Below are 25,139 nucleotides of genomic sequence, written 5' to 3'. Positions count from 1 at the left end.
ATGATGTCCACTGAAGTCCACTTTTTGGCACTTTTGGAAAAGAGAATTTGAATCACATGTTAAAGCAGGTAATAGGAAAATATATTTAATAGCCTAATTTACATAAGACTATTCAGAGTTGGATATTTTTAAGATGCCATAAATCTAGTATTCTGTGAATGACAAAGCCATGACTCTGTCCATACCCCATAAGTGCTACACATACCAAGAAAGCTTCCCATTTGTTGAAAGGGCATTTCTTGGTCAGTGTATTCCTGATTTCTTCAAAACAAGAAACATTCTCTAAGGAGCTTATGATCTTAAAAAATGAAAAGAATACACTGTTAATCCAGTAATTGACTGCAATGCACTTCTTTTGATGATGGAAAATATTAATACAATGCACAAAATAGGTTTAAAATGTAAATGAATAAATAAACATGATGTCCAATGAAGTCCACTTTTTGGCACTTTTGGAAAAGAGAATTTGAATCACATGCTAAAGCAGATAATAGGAAAATATATTTAATAGCCTAATTTACATAAGACTATTCAGAGCTGGATATTTTTAAGATGCCATAAATCTAGTATTCTCTGAATGACAAAGCCTTGACTCTGTCCATATCCCATAAGTGCTACACATACCAACAAAGCTTCCCATTTGTTGAAAGGGCATTTCTTGGTCAGTGTATTCCTGATTTCTTCAAAACAAGAAACATTCTCTAAGGAGCTTATGATCTTAAAAAATGAAAAGAATACACAAGAAAAATCATGCGTTGGCCAGTGCTACACATACCAACAAAGCTTCCCGTTTTTTGAAAGGGCATTTCTTGGTCAGTGTATTCCTAATTCCTTCTAAACAAGAATAATTCTCTAAGGAGTTTATGATCTTAAAAATTGAATACAAACTATGCGTTGGCCGGGAATCGAAGCCGGGTCAACTGCTTGGAAGGCAGCTATGCTCACCACTATACCACCAACGCTTCCTGGTTTTCAAAAGGGCATTTGTTAGTCAAATCTGTAAGCCACAACACCTGATTGTATGATTTCAATGCTCTACACTGTTAATCCATTAATTGACTGCAATGCACTTCTTTTGATGATGGAAAATATTAATACAATGCACAAATTAGGTTAAAAATGCAAATGAATAAATAAACATGATGTCCACTGAAGTCCACTTTTTGGCACTTTTGGAAAAGAGAATTTGAATCACATGTTAAAGCAGGTAATAGGAAAATATATTTAATAGCCTAATTTACATAAGACTATTCAGAGTTGGATATTTTTAAGATGCCATAAATCTAGTATTCTGTGAATGACAAAGCCATGACTCTGTCCATACCCCATAAGTGCTACACATACCAAGAAAGCTTCCCATTTGTTGAAAGGGCATTTCTTGGTCAGTGTATTCCTGATTTCTTCAAAACAAGAAACATTCTCTAAGGAGCTTATGATCTTAAAAAATGAAAAGAATACACTGTTAATCCAGTAATTGACTGCAATGCACTTCTTTTGATGATGGAAAATATTAATACAATGCACAAAATAGGTTTAAAATGTAAATGAATAAATAAACATGATGTCCACTGAAGTCCACTTTTTGGCACTTTTGGAAAAGAGAATTTGAATCACATGCTAAAGCAGATAATAGGAAAATATATTTAATAGCCTAATTTACATAAGACTATTCAGAGCTGGATATTTTTAAGATGCCATAAATCTAGTATTCTCTGAATGACAAAGCCATGACTCTGTCCATATCCCATAAGTGCTACACATACCAACAAAGCTTCCCATTTGTTGAAAGGGCATTTCTTGGTCAGTGTATTCCTGATTTCTTCAAAACAAGAAACATTCTCTAAGGAGCTTATGATCTTAAAAAATGAAAAGAATACACAAGAAAAATCATGCGTTGGCCAGTGCTACACATACCAACAAAGCTTCCCGTTTTTTGAAAGGGCATTTCTTGGTCAGTGTATTCCTAATTCCTTCTAAACAAGAATAATTCTCTAAGGAGTTTATGATCTTAAAAATTGAATACAAACTATGCGTTGGCCGGGAATCGAAGCCGGGTCAACTGCTTGGAAGGCAGCTATGCTCACCACTATACCACCAACGCTTCCTGGTTTTCAAAAGGGCATTTGTTAGTCAAATCTGTAAGCCACAACACCTGATTGTATGATTTCAATGCTCTACACTCTTAATCCATTAATTGACTGCAATGCACTTCTTTTGATGATGGAAAATATTAATACAATGCACAAATTAGGTTAAAAATGCAAATGAATAAATAAACATGATGTCCACTGAAGTCCACTTTTTGGCACTTTTGGAAAAGAGAATTTGAATCACATGTTAAAGCAGATAATAGGAAAATATATTTAATAGCCTAATTTACATAAGACTATTCAGAGTTGGATATTTTTAAGATGCCATAAATCTAGTATTCTGTGAATGACAAAGCCATGACTCTGTCCATACCCCATAAGTGCTACACATACCAAGAAAGCTTCCCATTTGTTGAAAGGGCATTTCTTGGTCAGTGTATTCCTGATTTCTTCAAAACAAGAAACATTCTCTAAGGAGCTTATGATCTTAAAAAATGAAAAGAATACACTGTTAATCCAGTAATTGACTGCAATGCACTTCTTTTGATGATGGAAAATATTAATACAATGCACAAAATAGGTTTAAAATGTAAATGAATAAATAAACATGATGTACACTGAAGTCCACTTTTTGGCACTTTTGGAAAAGAGAATTTGAATCACATGCTAAAGCAGATAATAGGAAAATATATTTAATAGCCTAATTTACATAAGACTATTCAGAGCTGGATATTTTTAAGATGCCATAAATCTAGTATTCTCTGAATGACAAAGCCATGACTCTGTCCATATCCCATAAGTGCTACACATACCAACAAAGCTTCCCATTTGTTGAAAGGGCATTTCTTGGTCAGTGTATTCCTGATTTCTTCAAAACAAGAAACATTCTCTAAGGAGCTTATGATCTTAAAAAATGAAAAGAATACACAAGAAAAATCATGCGTTGGCCAGTGCTACACATACCAACAAAGCTTCCCGTTTTTTGAAAGGGCATTTCTTGGTCAGTGTATTCCTAATTCCTTCTAAACAAGAATAATTCTCTAAGGAGTTTATGATCTTAAAAATTGAATACAAACTATGCGTTGGCCGGGAATCGAAGCCGGGTCAACTGCTTGGAAGGCAGCTATGCTCACCACTATACCACCAACGCTTCCTGGTTTTCAAAAGGGCATTTGTTAGTCAAATCTGTAAGCCACAACACCTGATTGTATGATTTCAATGCTCTACACTCTTAATCCATTAATTGACTGCAATGCACTTCTTTTGATGATGGAAAATATTAATACAATGCACAAATTAGGTTAAAAATGCAAATGAATAAATAAACATGATGTCCACTGAAGTCCACTTTTTGGCACTTTTGGAAAAGAGAATTTGAATCACATGTTAAAGCAGATAATAGGAAAATATATTTAATAGCCTAATTTACATGACTATTCAGAGTTGGATATTTTTAAGATGCCATAAATCTAGTATTCTGTGAATGACAAAGCCATGACTCTGTCCATACCCCATAAGTGCTACACATACCAAGAAAGCTTCCCATTTGTTGAAAGGGCATTTCTTGGTCAGTGTATTCCTGATTTCTTCAAAACAAGAAACATTCTCTAAGGAGCTTATGATCTTAAAAAATGAAAAGAATACACTGTTAATCCAGTAATTGACTGCAATGCACTTCTTTTGATGATGGAAAATATTAATACAATGCACAAAATAGGTTTAAAATGTAAATGAATAAATAAACATGATGTCCACTGAAGTCCACTTTTTGGCACTTTTGGAAAAGAGAATTTGAATCACATGCTAAAGCAGATAATAGGAAAATATATTTAATAGCCTAATTTACATAAGACTATTCAGAGCTGGATATTTTTAAGATGCCATAAATCTAGTATTCTCTGAATGACAAAGCCATGACTCTGTCCATATCCCATAAGTGCTACACATACCAACAAAGCTTCCCATTTGTTGAAAGGGCATTTCTTGGTCAGTGTATTCCTGATTTCTTCAAAACAAGAAACATTCTCTAAGGAGCTTATGATCTTAAAAAATGAAAAGAATGCACAAGAAAAATCATGCGTTGGCCAGTGCTACACATACCAACAAAGCTTCCCTTTTTTTGAAAGGGCATTTCTTGATCAGTGTATTCCTAATTTCTTCAAAACAAGAATAATTCTCTAAGGAGTTTATGATCTTAAAAATTGAATACAAACTATGCGTTGGCCGGGAATCGAACCCGGGTCAACTGCTTGGAAGGCAGCTATGCTCACCACTATACCACCAACGCTTCCTGGTTTTCAAAAGGGCATTTGTTAGTCAAATCTGTAAGCCACAACACCTGATTGTATGATTTCAATGCTCTACACTCTTAATCCATTAATTGACTGCAATGCACTTCTTTTGATGATGGAAAATATTAATACAATGCACAAATTAGGTTAAAAATGCAAATGAATAAATAAACATGATGTACACTGAAGTCCACTTTTTGGCACTTTTGGAAAAGAGAATTTGAATCAAATGTTAAAGCAGATAATAGGAAAATATATTTAATAGCCTAATTTACATAAGACTATTCAGAGTTGGATATTTTTAAGATGCCATAAATCTAGTATTCTGTGAATGACAAAGCCATGACTCTGTCCATACCCCATAAGTGCTACACATACCAAGAAAGCTTCCCATTTGTTGAAAGGGCATTTCTTGGTCAGTGTATTCCTGATTTCTTCAAAACAAGAAACATTCTCTAAGGAGCTTATGATCTTAAAAAATGAAAAGAATACACTGTTAATCCAGTAATTGACTGCAATGCACTTCTTTTGATGATGGAAAATATTAATACAATGCACAAAATAGGTTTAAAATGTAAATGAATAAATAAACATGATGTCCACTGAAGTCCACTTTTTGGCACTTTTGGAAAAGAGAATTTGAATCACATGCTAAAGCAGATAATAGGAAAATATATTTAATAGCCTAATTTACATAAGACTATTCAGAGCTGGATATTTTTAAGATGCCATAAATCTAGTATTCTGTGAATGACAAAGCCTTGACTCTGTCCATATCCCATAAGTGCTACACATACCAACAAAGCTTCCCATTTGTTGAAAGGGCATTTCTTGGTCAGTGTATTCCTGATTTCTTCAAAACAAGAAACATTCTCTAAGGAGCTTATGATCTTAAAAAATGAAAAGAATACACAAGAAAAATCATGCGTTGGCCAGTGCTACACATACCAACAAAGCTTCCCGTTTTTTGAAAGGGCATTTCTTGGTCAGTGTATTCCTAATTCCTTCTAAACAAGAATAATTCTCTAAGGAGTTTATGATATTAAAAATTGAATACAAACTATGCGTTGGCCGGGAATCGAAGCCGGGTCAACTGCTTGGAAGGCAGCTATGCTCACCACTATACCACCAACGCTTCCTGGTTTTCAAAAGGGCATTTGTTAGTCAAATCTGTAAGCCACAACACCTGATTGTATGATTTCAATGCTCTACACTGTTAATCCATTAATTGACTGCAATGCACTTCTTTTGATGATGGAAAATATTAATACAATGCACAAATTAGGTTAAAAATGCAAATGAATAAATAAACATGATGTCCACTGAAGTCCACTTTTTGGCACTTTTGGAAAAGAGAATTTGAATCACATGTTAAAGCAGATAATAGGAAAATATATTTAATAGCCTAATTTACATAAGACTATTCAGAGTTGGATATTTTTAAGATGCCATAAATCTAGTATTCTGTGAATGACAAAGCCATGACTCTGTCCATACCCCATAAGTGCTACACATACCAAGAAAGCTTCCCATTTGTTGAAAGGGCATTTCTTGGTCAGTGTATTCCTGATTTCTTCAAAACAAGAAACATTCTCTAAGGAGCTTATGATCTTAAAAAATGAAAAGAATACACTGTTAATCCAGTAATTGACTGCAATGCACTTCTTTTGATGATGGAAAATATTAATACAATGCACAAAATAGGTTTAAAATGTAAATGAATAAATAAACATGATGTCCACTGAAGTCCACTTTTTGGCACTTTTGGAAAAGAGAATTTGAATCACATGCTAAAGCAGATAATAGGAAAATATATTTAATAGCCTAATTTACATAAGACTATTCAGAGCTGGATATTTTTAAGATGCCATAAATCTAGTATTCTCTGAATGACAAAGCCATGACTCTGTCCATATCCCATAAGTGCTACACATACCAACAAAGCTTCCCATTTGTTGAAAGGGCATTTCTTGGTCAGTGTATTCCTGATTTCTTCAAAACAAGAAACATTCTCTAAGGAGCTTATGATCTTAAAAAATGAAAAGAATGCACAAGAAAAATCATGCGTTGGCCAGTGCTACACATACCAACAAAGCTTCCCTTTTTTTGAAAGGGCATTTCTTGATCAGTGTATTCCTAATTCCTTCAAAACAAGAATAATTCTCTAAGGAGTTTATGATCTTAAAAATTGAATACAAACTATGCGTTGGCCGGGAATCGAACCCGGGTCAACTGCTTGGAAGGCAGCTATGCTCACCACTATACCACCAACGCTTCCTGGTTTTCAAAAGGGCATTTGTTAGTCAAATCTGTAAGCCACAACACCTGATTGTATGATTTCAATGCTCTACACTGTTAATCCATTAATTGACTGCAATGCACTTCTTTTGATGATGGAAAATATTAATACAATGCACAAATTAGGTTAAAAATGCAAATGAATAAATAAACATGATGTCCACTGAAGTCCACTTTTTGGCACTTTTGGAAAAGAGAATTTGAATCACATGTTAAAGCAGATAATAGGAAAATATATTTAATAGCCTAATTTACATAAGACTATTCAGAGTTGGATATTTTTAAGATGCCATAAATCTAGTATTCTGTGAATGACAAAGCCATGACTCTGTCCATACCCCATAAGTGCTACACATACCAAGAAAGCTTCCCATTTGTTGAAAGGGCATTTCTTGGTCAGTGTATTCCTGATTTCTTCAAAACAAGAAACATTCTCTAAGGAGCTTATGATCTTAAAAAATGAAAAGAATACACTGTTAATCCAGTAATTGACTGCAATGCACTTCTTTTGATGATGGAAAATATTAATACAATGCACAAAATAGGTTTAAAATGTAAATGAATAAATAAACATGATGTCCACTGAAGTCCACTTTTTGGCACTTTTGGAAAAGAGAATTTGAATCACATGCTAAAGCAGATAATAGGAAAATATATTTAATAGCCTAATTTACATAAGACTATTCAGAGCTGGATATTTTTAAGATGCCATAAATCTAGTATTCTCTGAATGACAAAGCCATGACTCTGTCCATATCCCATAAGTGCTACACATACCAACAAAGCTTCCCATTTGTTGAAAGGGCATTTCTTGGTCAGTGTATTCCTGATTTCTTCAAAACAAGAAACATTCTCTAAGGAGCTTATGATCTTAAAAAATGAAAAGAATGCACAAGAAAAATCATGCGTTGGCCAGTGCTACACATACCAACAAAGCTTCCCTTTTTTTGAAAGGGCATTTCTTGATCAGTGTATTCCTAATTCCTTCAAAACAAGAATAATTCTCTAAGGAGTTTATGATCTTAAAAATTGAATACAAACTATGCGTTGGCCGGGAATCGAACCCGGGTCAACTGCTTGGAAGGCAGCTATGCTCACCACTATACCACCAACGCTTCCTGGTTTTCAAAAGGGCATTTGTTAGTCAAATCTGTAAGCCACAACACCTGATTGTATGATTTCAATGCTCTACACTCTTAATCCATTAATTGACTGCAATGCACTTCTTTTGATGATGGAAAATATTAATACAATGCACAAATTAGGTTAAAAATGCAAATGAATAAATAAACATGATGTACACTGAAGTCCACTTTTTGGCACTTTTGGAAAAGAGAATTTGAATCAAATGTTAAAGCAGATAATAGGAAAATATATTTAATAGCCTAATTTACATAAGACTATTCAGAGTTGGATATTTTTAAGATGCCATAAATCTAGTATTCTGTGAATGACAAAGCCATGACTCTGTCCATACCCCATAAGTGCTACACATACCAAGAAAGCTTCCCATTTGTTGAAAGGGCATTTCTTGGTCAGTGTATTCCTGATTTCTTCAAAACAAGAAACATTCTCTAAGGAGCTTATGATCTTAAAAAATGAAAAGAATACACTGTTAATCCAGTAATTGACTGCAATGCACTTCTTTTGATGATGGAAAATATTAATACAATGCACAAAATAGGTTTAAAATGTAAATGAATAAATAAACATGATGTCCACTGAAGTCCACTTTTTGGCACTTTTGGAAAAGAGAATTTGAATCACATGCTAAAGCAGATAATAGGAAAATATATTTAATAGCCTAATTTACATAAGACTATTCAGAGCTGGATATTTTTAAGATGCCATAAATCTAGTATTCTCTGAATGACAAAGCCATGACTCTGTCCATATCCCATAAGTGCTACACATACCAACAAAGCTTCCCATTTGTTGAAAGGGCATTTCTTGGTCAGTGTATTCCTGATTTCTTCAAAACAAGAAACATTCTCTAAGGAGCTTATGATCTTAAAAAATGAAAAGAATGCACAAGAAAAATCATGCGTTGGCCAGTGCTACACATACCAACAAAGCTTCCCTTTTTTTGAAAGGGCATTTCTTGATCAGTGTATTCCTAATTCCTTCAAAACAAGAATAATTCTCTAAGGAGTTTATGATCTTAAAAATTGAATACAAACTATGCGTTGGCCGGGAATCGAACCCGGGTCAACTGCTTGGAAGGCAGCTATGCTCACCACTATACCACCAACGCTTCCTGGTTTTCAAAAGGGCATTTGTTAGTCAAATCTGTAAGCCACAACACCTGATTGTATGATTTCAATGCTCTACACTCTTAATCCATTAATTGACTGCAATGTACTTCTTTTGATGATGGAAAATATTAATACAATGCACAAATTAGGTTAAAAATGCAAATGAATAAATAAACATGATGTCCACTGAAGTCCACTTTTTGGCACTTTTGGAAAAGAGAATTTGAATCACATGTTAAAGCAGATAATAGGAAAATATATTTAATAGCCTAATTTACATAAGACTATTCAGAGTTGGATATTTTTAAGATGCCATAAATCTAGTATTCTGTGAATGACAAAGCCATGACTCTGTCCATACCCCATAAGTGCTACACATACCAAGAAAGCTTCCCATTTGTTGATAGGGCATTTCTTGGTCAGTGTATTCCTGATTTCTTCAAAACAAGAAACATTCTCTAAGGAGCTTATGATCTTAAAAAATGAAAAGAATACACTGTTAATCCAGTAATTGACTGCAATGCACTTCTTTTGATGATGGAAAATATTAATACAATGCACAAAATAGGTTTAAAATGTAAATGAATAAATAAACATGATGTCCACTGAAGTCCACTTTTTGGCACTTTTGGAAAAGAGAATTTGAATCACATGCTAAAGCAGATAATAGGAAAATATATTTAATAGCCTAATTTACATAAGACTATTCAGAGCTGGATATTTTTAAGATGCCATAAATCTAGTATTCTCTGAATGACAAAGCCATGACTCTGTCCATATCCCATAAGTGCTACACATACCAACAAAGCTTCCCATTTGTTGAAAGGGCATTTCTTGGTCAGTGTATTCCTGATTTCTTCAAAACAAGAAACATTCTCTAAGGAGCTTATGATCTTAAAAAATGAAAAGAATGCACAAGAAAAATCATGCGTTGGCCAGTGCTACACATACCAACAAAGCTTCCCTTTTTTTGAAAGGGCATTTCTTGATCAGTGTATTCCTAATTCCTTCAAAACAAGAATAATTCTCTAAGGAGTTTATGATCTTAAAAATTGAATACAAACTATGCGTTGGCCGGGAATCGAACCCGGGTCAACTGCTTGGAAGGCAGCTATGCTCACCACTATACCACCAACGCTTCCTGGTTTTCAAAAGGGCATTTGTTAGTCAAATCTGTAAGCCACAACACCTGATTGTATGATTTCAATGCTCTACACTCTTAATCCATTAATTGACTGCAATGCACTTCTTTTGATGATGGAAAATATTAATACAATGCACAAATTAGGTTAAAAATGCAAATGAATAAATAAACATGATGTACACTGAAGTCCACTTTTTGGCACTTTTGGAAAAGAGAATTTGAATCAAATGTTAAAGCAGATAATAGGAAAATATATTTAATAGCCTAATTTACATAAGACTATTCAGAGTTGGATATTTTTAAGATGCCATAAATCTAGTATTCTGTGAATGACAAAGCCATGACTCTGTCCATACCCCATAAGTGCTACACATACCAAGAAAGCTTCCCATTTGTTGAAAGGGCATTTCTTGGTCAGTGTATTCCTGATTTCTTCAAAACAAGAAACATTCTCTAAGGAGCTTATGATCTTAAAAAATGAAAAGAATACACTGTTAATCCAGTAATTGACTGCAATGCACTTCTTTTGATGATGGAAAATATTAATACAATGCACAAAATAGGTTTAAAATGTAAATGAATAAATAAACATGATGTCCACTGAAGTCCACTTTTTGGCACTTTTGGAAAAGAGAATTTGAATCACATGCTAAAGCAGATAATAGGAAAATATATTTAATAGCCTAATTTACATAAGACTATTCAGAGCTGGATATTTTTAAGATGCCATAAATCTAGTATTCTCTGAATGACAAAGCCATGACTCTGTCCATATCCCATAAGTGCTACACATACCAACAAAGCTTCCCATTTGTTGAAAGGGCATTTCTTGGTCAGTGTATTCCTGATTTCTTCAAAACAAGAAACATTCTCTAAGGAGCTTATGATCTTAAAAAATGAAAAGAATGCACAAGAAAAATCATGCGTTGGCCAGTGCTACACATACCAACAAAGCTTCCCTTTTTTTGAAAGGGCATTTCTTGATCAGTGTATTCCTAATTCCTTCAAAACAAGAATAATTCTCTAAGGAGTTTATGATCTTAAAAATTGAATACAAACTATGCGTTGGCCGGGAATCGAACCCGGGTCAACTGCTTGGAAGGCAGCTATGCTCACCACTATACCACCAATGCTTCCTGGTTTTCAAAAGGGCATTTGTTAGTCAAATCTGTAAGCCACAACACCTGATTGTATGATTTCAATGCTCTACACTCTTAATCCATTAATTGACTGCAATGTACTTCTTTTGATGATGGAAAATATTAATACAATGCACAAATTAGGTTAAAAATGCAAATGAATAAATAAACATGATGTACACTGAAGTCCACTTTTTGGCACTTTTGGAAAAGAGAATTTGAATCAAATGTTAAAGCAGATAATAGGAAAATATATTTAATAGCCTAATTTACATAAGACTATTCAGAGTTGGATATTTTTAAGATGCCATAAATCTAGTATTCTGTGAATGACAAAGCCATGACTCTGTCCATACCCCATAAGTGCTACACATACCAAGAAAGCTTCCCATTTGTTGAAAGGGCATTTCTTGGTCAGTGTATTCCTGATTTCTTCAAAACAAGAAACATTCTCTAAGGAGCTTATGATCTTAAAAAATGAAAAGAATACACTGTTAATCCAGTAATTGACTGCAATGCACTTCTTTTGATGATGGAAAATATTAATACAATGCACAAAATAGGTTTAAAATGTAAATGAATAAATAAACATGATGTCCACTGAAGTCCACTTTTTGGCACTTTTGGAAAAGAGAATTTGAATCACATGCTAAAGCAGATAATAGGAAAATATATTTAATAGCCTAATTTACATAAGACTATTCAGAGCTGGATATTTTTAAGATGCCATAAATCTAGTATTCTCTGAATGACAAAGCCTTGACTCTGTCCATATCCCATAAGTGCTACACATACCAACAAAGCTTCCCATTTGTTGAAAGGGCATTTCTTGGTCAGTGTATTCCTGATTTCTTCAAAACAAGAAACATTCTCTAAGGAGCTTATGATCTTAAAAAATGAATAGAATACACAAGAAAAATCATGCGTTGGCCAGTGCTACACATACCAACAAAGCTTCCCGTTTTTTGAAAGGGCATTTCTTGGTCAGTGTATTCCTAATTCCTTCTAAACAAGAATAATTCTCTAAGGAGTTTATGATCTTAAAAATTGAATACAAACTATGCGTTGGCCGGGAATCGAAGCCGGGTCAACTGCTTGGAAGGCAGCTATGCTCACCACTATACCACCAACGCTTCCTGGTTTTCAAAAGGGCATTTGTTAGTCAAATCTGTAAGCCACAACACCTGATTGTATGATTTCAATGCTCTACACTGTTAATCCATTAATTGACTGCAATGCACTTCTTTTGATGATGGAAAATATTAATACAATGCACAAATTAGGTTAAAAATGCAAATGAATAAATAAACATGATGTCCACTGAAGTCCACTTTTTGGCACTTTTGGAAAAGAGAATTTGAATCACATGTTAAAGCAGATAATAGGAAAATATATTTAATAGCCTAATTTACATAAGACTATTCAGAGTTGGATATTTTTAAGATGCCATAAATCTAGTATTCTGTGAATGACAAAGCCATGACTCTGTCCATACCCCATAAGTGCTACACATACCAAGAAAGCTTCCCATTTGTTGAAAGGGCATTTCTTGGTCAGTGTATTCCTGATTTCTTCAAAACAAGAAACATTCTCTAAGGAGCTTATGATCTTAAAAAATGAAAAGAATACACTGTTAATCCAGTAATTGACTGCAATGCACTTCTTTTGATGATGGAAAATATTAATACAATGCACAAAATAGGTTTAAAATGTAAATGAATAAATAAACATGATGTCCACTGAAGTCCACTTTTTGGCACTTTTGGAAAAGAGAATTTGAATCACATGCTAAAGCAGATAATAGGAAAATATATTTAATAGCCTAATTTACATAAGACTATTCAGAGCTGGATATTTTTAAGATGCCATAAATCTAGTATTCTCTGAATGACAAAGCCATGACTCTGTCCATATCCCATAAGTGCTACACATACCAACAAAGCTTCCCATTTGTTGAAAGGGCATTTCTTGGTCAGTGTATTCCTGATTTCTTCAAAACAAGAAACATTCTCTAAGGAGCTTATGATCTTAAAAAATGAAAAGAATGCACAAGAAAAATCATGCGTTGGCCAGTGCTACACATACCAACAAAGCTTCCCTTTTTTTGAAAGGGCATTTCTTGATCAGTGTATTCCTAATTCCTTCAAAACAAGAATAATTCTCTAAGGAGTTTATGATCTTAAAAATTGAATACAAACTATGCGTTGGCCAGGAATCGAACCCGGGTCAACTGCTTGGAAGGCAGCTATGCTCACCACTATACCACCAACGCTTCCTGGTTTTCAAAAGGGCATTTGTTAGTCAAATCTGTAAGCCACAACACCTGATTGTATGATTTCAATGCTCTACACTCTTAATCCATTAATTGACTGCAATGTACTTCTTTTGATGATGGAAAATATTAATACAATGCACAAATTAGGTTAAAAATGCAAATGAATAAATAAACATGATGTACACTGAAGTCCACTTTTTGGCACTTTTGGAAAAGAGAATTTGAATCAAATGTTAAAGCAGATAATAGGAAAATATATTTAATAGCCTAATTTACATAAGACTATTCAGAGTTGGATATTTTTAAGATGCCATAAATCTAGTATTCTGTGAATGACAAAGCCATGACTCTGTCCATACCCCATAAGTGCTACACATACCAAGAAAGCTTCCCATTTGTTGAAAGGGCATTTCTTGGTCAGTGTATTCCTGATTTCTTCAAAACAAGAAACATTCTCTAAGGAGCTTATGATCTTAAAAAATGAAAAGAATACACTGTTAATCCAGTAATTGACTGCAATGCACTTCTTTTGATGATGGAAAATATTAATACAATGCACAAAATAGGTTTAAAATGTAAATGAATAAATAAACATGATGTCCACTGAAGTCCACTTTTTGGCACTTTTGGAAAAGAGAATTTGAATCACATGCTAAAGCAGATAATAGGAAAATATATTTAATAGCCTAATTTACATAAGACTATTCAGAGCTGGATATTTTTAAGATGCCATAAATCTAGTATTCTCTGAATGACAAAGCCTTGACTCTGTCCATATCCCATAAGTGCTACACATACCAACAAAGCTTCCCATTTGTTGAAAGGGCATTTCTTGGTCAGTGTATTCCTGATTTCTTCAAAACAAGAAACATTCTCTAAGGAGCTTATGATCTTAAAAAATGAAAAGAATACACAAGAAAAATCATGCGTTGGCCAGTGCTACACATACCAACAAAGCTTCCCGTTTTTTGAAAGGGCATTTCTTGGTCAGTGTATTCCTAATTCCTTCTAAACAAGAATAATTCTCTAAGGAGTTTATGATCTTAAAAATTGAATACAAACTATGCGTTGGCCGGGAATCGAAGCCGGGTCAACTGCTTGGAAGGCAGCTATGCTCACCACTATACCACCAACGCTTCCTGGTTTTCAAAAGGGCATTTGTTAGTCAAATCTGTAAGCCACAACACCTGATTGTATGATTTCAATGCTCTACACTGTTAATCCATTAATTGACTGCAATGCACTTCTTTTGATGATGGAAAATATTAATACAATGCACAAATTAGGTTAAAAATGCAAATGAATAAATAAACATGATGTCCACTGAAGTCCACTTTTTGGCACTTTTGGAAAAGAGAATTTGAATCACATGTTAAAGCAGATAATAGGAAAATATATTTAATAGCCTAATTTACATAAGACTATTCAGAGTTGGATATTTTTAAGATGCCATAAATCTAGTATTCTGTGAATGACAAAGCCATGACTCTGTCCATACCCCATAAGTGCTACACATACCAAGAAAGCTTCCCATTTGTTGAAAGGGCATTTCTTGGTCAGTGTATTCCTGATTTCTTCAAAACAAGAAACATTCTCTAAGGAGCTTATGATCTTAAAAAATGAAAAGAATACACTGTTAATCCAGTAATTGACTGCAATGCACTTCTTTTGATGATGGAAAATATTAATACAATGCACAAAATAGGTTTAAAATGTAAATGAATAAATAAACATGATGTCCACTGAAGTCCACTTTTTGGCACTTTTGGAAAAGAGAATTTGAATCACATGCTAAAGCAGATAATAGGAAAATATATTTAATAGCCTAATTTACATAAGACTATTCAGAGCTGGATATTTTTAAGATGCCATAAATCTAGTATTCTCTGAATGACAAAGCCTTGACTCTGTCCATATCCCATAAGTGCTACACATACCAACAAAGCTTCCCATTTGTTGAAAGGGCATTTCTTGGTCAGTGTATTCCTGATTTCTTCAAAACAAGAAACATTCTCTAAGGAGCTTATGATCTTAAAAAATGAAAAGAATACACAAGAAAAATCATGCGTTGGCCAGTGCTACACATACCAACAAAGCTTCCCGTTTTTTGAAAGGGCATTTCTTGGTCAGTGTATTCCTAATTCCTTCTAAACAAGAATAATTCTCTAAGGAGTTTATGATCTTAAAAATTGAATACAAACTATGCGTTGGCCGGGAATCGAAGCCGGGTCAACTGCTTGGAAGGCAGCTATGCTCACCACTATACCACCAACGCTTCCTGGTTTTCAAAAGGGCATTTGTTAGTCAAATCTGTAAGCCACAACACCTGATTGTATGATTTCAATGCTCTACACTGTTAATCCATTAATTGACTGCAATGCACTTCTTTTGATGATGGAAAATATTAATACAATGCACAAATTAGGTTAAAAATGCAAATGAATAAATAAACATGATGTCCACTGAAGTCCACTTTTTGGCACTTTTGGAAAAGAGAATTTGAATCACATGTTAAAGCAGATAATAGGAAAATATATTTAATAGCCTAATTTACATAAGACTATTCAGAGTTGGATATTTTTAAGATGCCATAAATCTAGTATTCTGTGAATGACAAAGCCATGACTCTGTCCATACCCCATAAGTGCTACACATACCAAGAAAGCTTCCCATTTGTTGAAAGGGCATTTCTTGGTCAGTGTATTCCTGATTTCTTCAAAACAAGAAACATTCTCTAAGGAGCTTATGATCTTAAAAAATGAAAAGAATACACTGTTAATCCAGTAATTGACTGCAATGCACTTCTTTTGATGATGGAAAATATTAATACAATGCACAAAATAGGTTTAAAATGTAAATGAATAAATATACATGATGTCCACTGAAGTCCACTTTTTGGCACTTTTGGAAAAGAGAATTTGAATCACATGCTAAAGCAGATAATAGGAAAATATATTTAATAGCCTAATTTACATAAGACTATTCAGAGCTGGATATTTTTAAGATGCCATAAATCTAGTATTCTCTGAATGACAAAGCCTTGACTCTGTCCATATCCCATAAGTGCTACACATACCAACAAAGCTTCCCATTTGTTGAAAGGGCATTTCTTGGTCAGTGTATTCCTGATTTCTTCAAAACAAGAAACATTCTCTAAGGAGCTTATGATCTTAAAAAATGAAAAGAATACACAAGAAAAATCATGCGTTGGCCAGTGCTACACATACCAACAAAGCTTCCCGTTTTTTGAAAGGGCATTTCTTGGTCAGTGTATTCCTAATTCCTTCTAAACAAGAATAATTCTCTAAGGAGTTTATGATCTTAAAAATTGAATACAAACTATGCGTTGGCCGGGAATCGAAGCCGGGTCAACTGCTTGGAAGGCAGCTATGCTCACCACTATACCACCAACGCTTCCTGGTTTTCAAAAGGGCATTTGTTAGTCAAATCTGTAAGCCACAACACCTGATTGTATGATTTCAATGCTCTACACTCTTAATCCATTAATTGACTGCAATGCACTTCTTTTGATGATGGAAAATATTAATACAATGCACAAATTAGGTTAAAAATGCAAATGAATAAATAAACATGATGTACACTGAAGTCCACTTTTTGGCACTTTTGGAAAAGAGAATTTGAATCAAATGTTAAAGCAGATAATAGGAAAATATATTTAATAGCCTAATTTACATAAGACTATTCAGAGTTGGATATTTTTAAGATGCCATAAATCTAGTATTCTGTGAATGACAAAGCCATGACTCTGTCCATACCCCATAAGTGCTACACATACCAAGAAAGCTTCCCATTTGTTGAAAGGGCATTTCTTGGTCAGTGTATTCCTGATTTCTTCAAAACAAGAAACATTCTCTAAGGAGCTTATGATCTTAAAAAATGAAAAGAATACACTGTTAATCCAGTAATTGACTGCAATGCACTTCTTTTGATGATGGAAAATATTAATACAATGCACAAAATAGGTTTAAAATGTAAATGAATAAATATACATGATGTCCACTGAAGTCCACTTTTTGGCACTTTTGGAAAAGAGAATTTGAATCACATGCTAAAGCAGATAATAGGAAAATATATTTAATAGCCTAATTTACATAAGACTATTCAGAGCTGGATATTTTTAAGATGCCATAAATCTAGTATTCTCTGAATGACAAAGCCTTGACTCTGTCCATATCCCATAAGTGCTACACATACCAACAAAGCTTCCCATTTGTTGAAAGGGCATTTCTTGGTCAGTGTATTCCTGATTTCTTCAAAACAAGAAACATTCTCTAAGGAGCTTATGATCTTAAAAAATGAAAAGAATACACAAGAAAAATCATGCGTTGGCCAGTGCTACACATACCAACAAAGCTTCCCGTTTTTTGAAAGGGCATTTCTTGGTCAGTGTATTCCTAATTCCTTCTAAACAAGAATAATTCTCTAAGGAGTTTATGATCTTAAAAATTGAATACAAACTATGCGTTGGCCGGGAATCGAAGCCGGGTCAACTGCTTGGAAGGCAGCTATGCTCACCACTATACCACCAACGCTTCCTGGTTTTCAAAAGGGCATTTGTTAGTCAAATCTGTAAGCCACAACACCTGATTGTATGATTTCAATGCTCTACACTGTTAATCCATTAATTGACTGCAATGCACTTCTTTTGATGATGGAAAATATTAATACAATGCACAAATTAGGTTAAAAATGCAAATGAATAAATAAACATGATGTACACTGAAGTCCACTTTTTGGCACTTTTGGAAAAGAGAATTTGAATCAAATGTTAAAGCAGATAATAGGAAAATATATTTAATAGCCTAATTTACATAAGACTATTCAGAGTTGGATATTTTTAAGATGCCATAAATCTAGTATTCTGTGAATGACAAAGCCATGACTCTGTCCATACCCCATAAGTGCTACACATACCAAGAAAGCTTCCCATTTGTTGAAAGGGCATTTCTTGGTCAGTGTATTCCTGATTTCTTCAAAACAAGAAACATTCTCTAAGGAGCTTATGATCTTAAAAAATGAAAAGAATACACTGTTAATCCAGTAATTGACTGCAATGCACTTCTTTTGATGATGGAAAATATTAATACAATGCACAAAATAGGTTTAAAATGTAAATGAATAAATAAACATGATGTCCACTGAAGTCCACTTTTTGGCACTTTTGGAAAAGAGAATTTGAATCACATGCTAAAGCAGATAATAGGAAAATATATTTAATAGCCTAATTTACATAAGACTATTCAGAGCTGGATATTTTTAAGATGCCATAAATCTAGTATTCTCTGAATGACAAAGCCTTGACTCTGTCCATATCCCATAAGTGCTACACATACCAACAAAGCTTCCCATTTGTTGAAAGGGCATTTCTTGGTCAGTGTATTCCTGATTTCTTCAAAACAAGAAACATTCTCTAAGGAGCTTATGATCTTAAAAAATGAAAAGAATACACAAGAAAAATCATGCGTTGGCCAGTGCTACACATACCAACAAAGCTTCCCGTTTTTTGAAAGGGCATTTCTTGGTCAGTGTATTCCTAATTCCTTCTAAACAAGAATAATTCTCTAAGGAGTTTATGATCTTAAAAATTGAATACAAACTATGCGTTGGCCGGGAATCGAAGCCGGGTCAACTGCTTGGAAGGCAGCTATGCTCACCACTATACCACCAACGCTTCCTGGTTTTCAAAAGGGCATTTGTTAGTCAAATCTGTAAGCCACAACACCTGATTGTATGATTTCAATGCTCTACACTCTTAATCCATTAATTGACTGCAATGCACTTCTTTTGATGATGGAAAATATTAATACAATGCACAAATTAGGTTAAAAATGCAAATGAATAAATAAACATGATGTACACTGAAGTCCACTTTTTGGCACTTTTGGAAAAGAGAATTTGAATCAAATGTTAAAGCAGATAATAGGAAAATATATTTAATAGCCTAATTTACATAAGACTATTCAGAGTTGGATATTTTTAAGATGCCATAAATCTAGTATTCTGTGAATGACAAAGCCATGACTCTGTCCATACCCCATAAGTGCTACACATACCAAGAAAGCTTCCCATTTGTTGAAAGGGCATTTCTTGGTCAGTGTATTCCTGATTTCTTCAAAACAAGAAACATTCTCTAAGGAGCTTATGATCTTAAAAAATGAAAAGAATACACTGTTAATCCAGTAATTGACTGCAATGCACTTCTTTTGATGATGGAAAATATTAATACAATGCACAAAATAGGTTTAAAATGTAAATGAATAAATATACATGATGTCCACTGAAGTCCACTTTTTGGCACTTTTGGAAAAGAGAATTTGAATCACATGCTAAAGCAGATAATAGGAAAATATATTTAATAGCCTAATTTACATAAGACTATTCAGAGCTGGATATTTTTAAGATGCCATAAATCTAGTATTCTCTGAATGACAAAGCCTTGACTCTGTCCATATCCCATAAGTGCTACACATACCAACAAAGCTTCCCATTTGTTGAAAGGGCATTTCTTGGTCAGTGTATTCCTGATTTCTTCAAAACAAGAAACATTCTCTAAGGAGCTTATGATCTTAAAAAATGAAAAGAATACACAAGAAAAATCATGCGTTGGCCAGTGCTACACATACCAACAAAGCTTCCCGTTTTTTGAAAGGGCATTTCTTGGTCAGTGTATTCCTAATTCCTTCTAAACAAGAATAATTCTCTAAGGAGTTTATGATCTTAAAAATTGAATACAAACTATGCGTTGGCCGGGAATCGAAGCCGGGTCAACTGCTTGGAAGGCAGCTATGCTCACCACTATACCACCAACGCTTCCTGGTTTTCAAAAGGGCATTTGTTAGTCAAATCTGTAAGCCACAACACCTGATTGTATGATTTCAATGCTCTACACTCTTAATCCATTAATTGACTGCAATGCACTTCTTTTGATGATGGAAAATATTAATACAATGCACAAATTAGGTTAAAAATGCAAATGAATAAATAAACATGATGTACACTGAAGTCCACTTTTTGGCACTTTTGGAAAAGAGAATTTGAATCAAATGTTAAAGCAGATAATAGGAAAATATATTTAATAGCCTAATTTACATAAGACTATTCAGAGTTGGATATTTTTAAGATGCCATAAATCTAGTATTCTGTGAATGACAAAGCCATGACTCTGTCCATACCCCATAAGTGCTACACATACCAAGAAAGCTTCCCATTTGTTGAAAGGGCATTTCTTGGTCAGTGTATTCCTGATTTCTTCAAAACAAGAAACATTCTCTAAGGAGCTTATGATCTTAAAAAATGAAAAGAATACACTGTTAATCCAGTAATTGACTGCAATGCACTTTTTTTGATGATGGAAAATATTAATACAATGCACAAAATAGGTTTAAAATGTAAATGAATAAATATACATGATGTCCACTGAAGTCCACTTTTTGGCACTTTTGGAAAAGAGAATTTGAATCACATGCTAAAGCAGATAATAGGAAAATATATTTAATAGCCTAATTTACATAAGACTATTCAGAGCTGGATATTTTTAAGATGCCATAAATCTAGTATTCTCTGAATGACAAAGCCTTGACTCTGTCCATATCCCATAAGTGCTACACATACCAACAAAGCTTCCCATTTGTTGAAAGGGCATTTCTTGGTCAGTGTATTCCTGATTTCTTCAAAACAAGAAACATTCTCTAAGGAGCTTATGATCTTAAAAAATGAAAAGAATACACAAGAAAAATCATGCGTTGGCCAGTGCTACACATACCAACAAAGCTTCCCGTTTTTTGAAAGGGCATTTCTTGGTCACTGTATTCCTAATTCCTTCTAAACAAGAATAATTCTCTAAGGAGTTTATGATCTTAAAAATTGAATACAAACTATGCGTTGGCCGGGAATCGAAGCCGGGTCAACTGCTTGGAAGGCAGCTATGCTCACCACTATACCACCAACGCTTCCTGGTTTTCAAAAGGGCATTTGTTAGTCAAATCTGTAAGCCACAACACCTGATTGTATGATTTCAATGCTCTACACTGTTAATCCATTAATTGACTGCAATGCACTTCTTTTGATGATGGAAAATATTAATACAATGCACAAATTAGGTTAAAAATGCAAATGAATAAATAAACATGATGTACACTGAAGTCCACTTTTTGGCACTTTTGGAAAAGAGAATTTGAATCAAATGTTAAAGCAGATAATAGGAAAATATATTTAATAGCCTAATTTACATAAGACTATTCAGAGTTGGATATTTTTAAGATGCCATAAATCTAGTATTCTGTGAATGACAAAGCCATGACTCTGTCCATACCCCATAAGTGCTACACATACCAAGAAAGCTTCCCATTTGTTGAAAGGGCATTTCTTGGTCAGTGTATTCCTGATTTCTTCAAAACAAGAAACATTCTCTAAGGAGCTTATGATCTTAAAAAATGAAAAGAATACACAAGAAAAATCATGCGTTGGCCAGTGCTACACATACCAACAAAGCTTCCCGTTTTTTGAAAGGGCATTTCTTGGTCAGTGTATTCCTAATTCCTTCTAAACAAGAATAATTCTCTAAGGAGTTTATGATCTTAAAAATTGAATACAAACTATGCGTTGGCCGGGAATCGAAGCCGGGTCAACTGCTTGGAAGGCAGCTATGCTCACCACTATACCACCAACGCTTCCTGGTTTTCAAAAGGGCATTTGTTAGTCAAATCTGTAAGCCACAACACCTGATTGTATGATTTCAATGCTCTACACTCTTAATCCATTAATTGACTGCAATGCACTTCTTTTGATGATGGAAAATATTAATACAATGCACAAATTAGGTTAAAAATGCAAATGAATAAATAAACATGATGTACACTGAAGTCCACTTTTTGGCACTTTTGGAAAAGAGAATTTGAATCAAATGTTAAAGCAGATAATAGGAAAATATATTTAATAGCCTAATTTACATAAGACTATTCAGAGTTGGATATTTTTAAGATGCCATAAATCTAGTATTCTGTGAATGACAAAGCCATGACTCTGTCCATACCCCATAAGTGCTACACATACCAAGAAAGCTTCCCATTTGTTGAAAGGGCATTTCTTGGTCAGTGTATTCCTGATTTCTTCAAAACAAGAAACATTCTCTAAGGAGCTTATGATCTTAAAAAATGAAAAGAATACACTGTTAATCCAGTAATTGACTGCAATGCACTTCTTTTGATGATGGAAAATATTAATACAATGCACAAAATAGGTTTAAAATGTAAATGAATAAATATACATGATGTCCACTGAAGTCCACTTTTTGGCACTTTTGGAAAAGAGAATTTGAATCACATGCTAAAGCAGATAATAGGAAAATATATTTAATAGCCTAATTTACATAAGACTATTCAGAGCTGGATATTTTTAAGATGCCATAAATCTAGTATTCTCTGAATGACAAAGCCTTGACTCTGTCCATATCCCATAAGTGCTACACATACCAACAAAGCTTCCCATTTGTTGAAAGGGCATTTCTTGGTCAGTGTATTCCTGATTTCTTCAAAACAAGAAACATTCTCTAAGGAGCTTATGATCTTAAAAAATGAAAAGAATACACAAGAAAAATCATGCGTTGGCCAGTGCTACACATACCAACAAAGCTTCCCGTTTTTTGAAAGGGCATTTCTTGGTCAGTGTATTCCTAATTCCTTCTAAACAAGAATAATTCTCTAAGGAGTTTATGATCTTAAAAATTGAATACAAACTATGCGTTGGCCGGGAATCGAACCCGGGTCAACTGCTTGGAAGGCAGCTATGCTCACCACTATACCACCAACGCTTCCTGGTTTTCAAAAGGGCATTTGTTAGTCAAATCTGTAAGCCACAACACCTGATTGTATGATTTCAATGCTCTACACTCTTAATCCATTAATTGACTGCAATGTACTTCTTTTGATGATGGAAAATATTAATACAATGCACAAATTAGGTTAAAAATGCAAATGAATAAATAAACATGATGTACACTGAAGTCCACTTTTTGGCACTTTTGGAAAAGAGAATTTGAATCAAATGTTAAAGCAGATAATAGGAAAATATATTTAATAGCCTAATTTACATAAGACTATTCAGAGTTGGATATTTTTAAGATGCCATAAATCTAGTATTCTGTGAATGACAAAGCCATGACTCTGTCCATACCCCATAAGTGCTACACATACCAACAAAGCTTCCCATTTGTTGAAAGGGCATTTCTTGGTCAGTGTATTCCTGATTTCTTCAAAACAAGAAACATTCTCTAAGGAGCTTATGATCTTAAAAAATGAAAAGAATACACTGATAATCCAGTAATTGACTGCAATGCACTTCTTTTGATGATGGAAAATATTAATACAATGCACAAAATAGGTTTAAAATGTAAATGAATAAATAAACATGATGTCCACTGAAGTCCACTTTTTGGCACTTTTGGAAAAGAGAATTTGAATCACATGCTAAAGCAGATAATAGGAAAATATATTTAATAGCCTAATTTACATAAGACTATTCAGAGCTGGATATTTTTAAGATGCCATAAATCTAGTATTCTGTGAATGACAAAGCCATGACTCTGTCCATATCCCATAAGTGCTACACATACCAACAAAGCTTCCCATTTGTTGAAAGGGCATTTCTTGGTCAGTGTATTCCTGATTTCTTCAAAACAAGAAACATTCTCTAAGGAGCTTATGATCTTAAAAAATGAAAAGAATGCACAAGAAAAATCATGCGTTGGCCAGTGCTACACATACCAACAAAGCTTCCCTTTTTTTGAAAGGGCATTTCTTGATCAGTGTATTCCTAATTCCTTCAAAACAAGAATAATTCTCTAAGGAGTTTATGATCTTAAAAATTGAATACAAACTATGCGTTGGCCGGGAATCGAACCCGGGTCAACTGCTTGGAAGGCAGCTATGCTCACCACTATACCACCAACGCTTCCTGGTTTTCAAAAGGGCATTTGTTAGTCAAATCTGTAAGCCACAACACCTGATTGTATGATTTCAATGCTCTACACTCTTAATCCATTAATTGACTGCAATGTACTTCTTTTGATGATGGAAAATATTAATACAATGCACAAATTAGGTTAAAAATGCAAATGAATAAATAAACATGATGTACACTGAAGTCCACTTTTTGGCACTTTTGGAAAAGAGAATTTGAATCAAATGTTAAAGCAGATAATAGGAAAATATATTTAATAGCCTAATTTACATAAGACTATTCAGAGTTGGATATTTTTAAGATGCCATAAATCTAGTATTCTGTGAATGACAAAGCCATGACTCTGTCCATACCCCATAAGTGCTACACATACCAAGAAAGCTTCCCATTTGTTGAAAGGGCATTTCTTGGTCAGTGTATTCCTGATTTCTTCAAAACAAGAAACATTCTCTAAGGAGCTTATGATCTTAAAAAATGAAAAGAATACACTGTTAATCCAGTAATTGACTGCAATGCACTTCTTTTGATGATGGAAAATATTAATACAATGCACAAAATAGGTTTAAAATGTAAATGAATAAATAAACATGATGTCCACTGAAGTCCACTTTTTGGCACTTTTGGAAAAGAGAATTTGAATCACATGCTAAAGCAGATAATAGGAAAATAT

The 25,139-nt window shown here is 33.9% G+C and overlaps 22 non-coding genes across 22 annotated transcripts; all 22 read right to left on the bottom strand.

Annotated features, from left to right (window-relative positions):
- Positions 1-890: 890 nt before the first annotated feature.
- TRNAG-UCC (transfer RNA glycine (anticodon UCC)) lies at positions 891-962 on the bottom strand. Its single transcript has one exon. It is a non-coding gene; the product is annotated as a tRNA-Gly (tRNA).
- A 1,067-nt stretch (positions 963-2,029) lies between these two features.
- On the bottom strand, positions 2,030-2,101 carry TRNAG-UCC (transfer RNA glycine (anticodon UCC)). The gene has a single exon. It is a non-coding gene; the product is annotated as a tRNA-Gly (tRNA).
- Positions 2,102-3,168: 1,067 nt separating this feature from the next.
- Positions 3,169-3,240, bottom strand: TRNAG-UCC (transfer RNA glycine (anticodon UCC)). The gene has a single exon. It is a non-coding gene; the product is annotated as a tRNA-Gly (tRNA).
- A 1,065-nt stretch (positions 3,241-4,305) lies between these two features.
- TRNAG-UCC (transfer RNA glycine (anticodon UCC)) lies at positions 4,306-4,377 on the bottom strand. Its single transcript has one exon. It is a non-coding gene; the product is annotated as a tRNA-Gly (tRNA).
- A 1,067-nt stretch (positions 4,378-5,444) lies between these two features.
- On the bottom strand, positions 5,445-5,516 carry TRNAG-UCC (transfer RNA glycine (anticodon UCC)). Its single transcript has one exon. It is a non-coding gene; the product is annotated as a tRNA-Gly (tRNA).
- Positions 5,517-6,583: 1,067 nt separating this feature from the next.
- On the bottom strand, positions 6,584-6,655 carry TRNAG-UCC (transfer RNA glycine (anticodon UCC)). Its single transcript has one exon. It is a non-coding gene; the product is annotated as a tRNA-Gly (tRNA).
- A 1,067-nt stretch (positions 6,656-7,722) lies between these two features.
- Positions 7,723-7,794, bottom strand: TRNAG-UCC (transfer RNA glycine (anticodon UCC)). Its single transcript has one exon. It is a non-coding gene; the product is annotated as a tRNA-Gly (tRNA).
- A 1,067-nt stretch (positions 7,795-8,861) lies between these two features.
- On the bottom strand, positions 8,862-8,933 carry TRNAG-UCC (transfer RNA glycine (anticodon UCC)). The gene has a single exon. It is a non-coding gene; the product is annotated as a tRNA-Gly (tRNA).
- A 1,067-nt stretch (positions 8,934-10,000) lies between these two features.
- TRNAG-UCC (transfer RNA glycine (anticodon UCC)) lies at positions 10,001-10,072 on the bottom strand. Its single transcript has one exon. It is a non-coding gene; the product is annotated as a tRNA-Gly (tRNA).
- A 1,067-nt stretch (positions 10,073-11,139) lies between these two features.
- TRNAG-UCC (transfer RNA glycine (anticodon UCC)) lies at positions 11,140-11,211 on the bottom strand. The gene has a single exon. It is a non-coding gene; the product is annotated as a tRNA-Gly (tRNA).
- Positions 11,212-12,278: 1,067 nt separating this feature from the next.
- Positions 12,279-12,350, bottom strand: TRNAG-UCC (transfer RNA glycine (anticodon UCC)). The gene has a single exon. It is a non-coding gene; the product is annotated as a tRNA-Gly (tRNA).
- A 1,067-nt stretch (positions 12,351-13,417) lies between these two features.
- On the bottom strand, positions 13,418-13,489 carry TRNAG-UCC (transfer RNA glycine (anticodon UCC)). The gene has a single exon. It is a non-coding gene; the product is annotated as a tRNA-Gly (tRNA).
- A 1,067-nt stretch (positions 13,490-14,556) lies between these two features.
- Positions 14,557-14,628, bottom strand: TRNAG-UCC (transfer RNA glycine (anticodon UCC)). The gene has a single exon. It is a non-coding gene; the product is annotated as a tRNA-Gly (tRNA).
- A 1,067-nt stretch (positions 14,629-15,695) lies between these two features.
- Positions 15,696-15,767, bottom strand: TRNAG-UCC (transfer RNA glycine (anticodon UCC)). Its single transcript has one exon. It is a non-coding gene; the product is annotated as a tRNA-Gly (tRNA).
- A 1,067-nt stretch (positions 15,768-16,834) lies between these two features.
- On the bottom strand, positions 16,835-16,906 carry TRNAG-UCC (transfer RNA glycine (anticodon UCC)). Its single transcript has one exon. It is a non-coding gene; the product is annotated as a tRNA-Gly (tRNA).
- A 1,067-nt stretch (positions 16,907-17,973) lies between these two features.
- TRNAG-UCC (transfer RNA glycine (anticodon UCC)) lies at positions 17,974-18,045 on the bottom strand. Its single transcript has one exon. It is a non-coding gene; the product is annotated as a tRNA-Gly (tRNA).
- A 1,067-nt stretch (positions 18,046-19,112) lies between these two features.
- Positions 19,113-19,184, bottom strand: TRNAG-UCC (transfer RNA glycine (anticodon UCC)). The gene has a single exon. It is a non-coding gene; the product is annotated as a tRNA-Gly (tRNA).
- A 1,067-nt stretch (positions 19,185-20,251) lies between these two features.
- TRNAG-UCC (transfer RNA glycine (anticodon UCC)) lies at positions 20,252-20,323 on the bottom strand. The gene has a single exon. It is a non-coding gene; the product is annotated as a tRNA-Gly (tRNA).
- Positions 20,324-21,390: 1,067 nt separating this feature from the next.
- On the bottom strand, positions 21,391-21,462 carry TRNAG-UCC (transfer RNA glycine (anticodon UCC)). The gene has a single exon. It is a non-coding gene; the product is annotated as a tRNA-Gly (tRNA).
- Positions 21,463-22,110: 648 nt separating this feature from the next.
- On the bottom strand, positions 22,111-22,182 carry TRNAG-UCC (transfer RNA glycine (anticodon UCC)). The gene has a single exon. It is a non-coding gene; the product is annotated as a tRNA-Gly (tRNA).
- A 1,067-nt stretch (positions 22,183-23,249) lies between these two features.
- On the bottom strand, positions 23,250-23,321 carry TRNAG-UCC (transfer RNA glycine (anticodon UCC)). The gene has a single exon. It is a non-coding gene; the product is annotated as a tRNA-Gly (tRNA).
- Positions 23,322-24,388: 1,067 nt separating this feature from the next.
- TRNAG-UCC (transfer RNA glycine (anticodon UCC)) lies at positions 24,389-24,460 on the bottom strand. The gene has a single exon. It is a non-coding gene; the product is annotated as a tRNA-Gly (tRNA).
- Between the last annotated feature and the right edge of the window lie 679 nt (positions 24,461-25,139).

Source organism: Taudactylus pleione, unplaced genomic scaffold (assembly GCF_031769625.1).
Source record: "Taudactylus pleione unplaced genomic scaffold, aTauple2 ptg000467l, whole genome shotgun sequence".
Classification (NCBI taxonomy): domain Eukaryota; kingdom Metazoa; phylum Chordata; class Amphibia; order Anura; family Myobatrachidae; genus Taudactylus; species Taudactylus pleione.
This window is presented reverse-complemented; position numbering and strand designations above follow the sequence as displayed.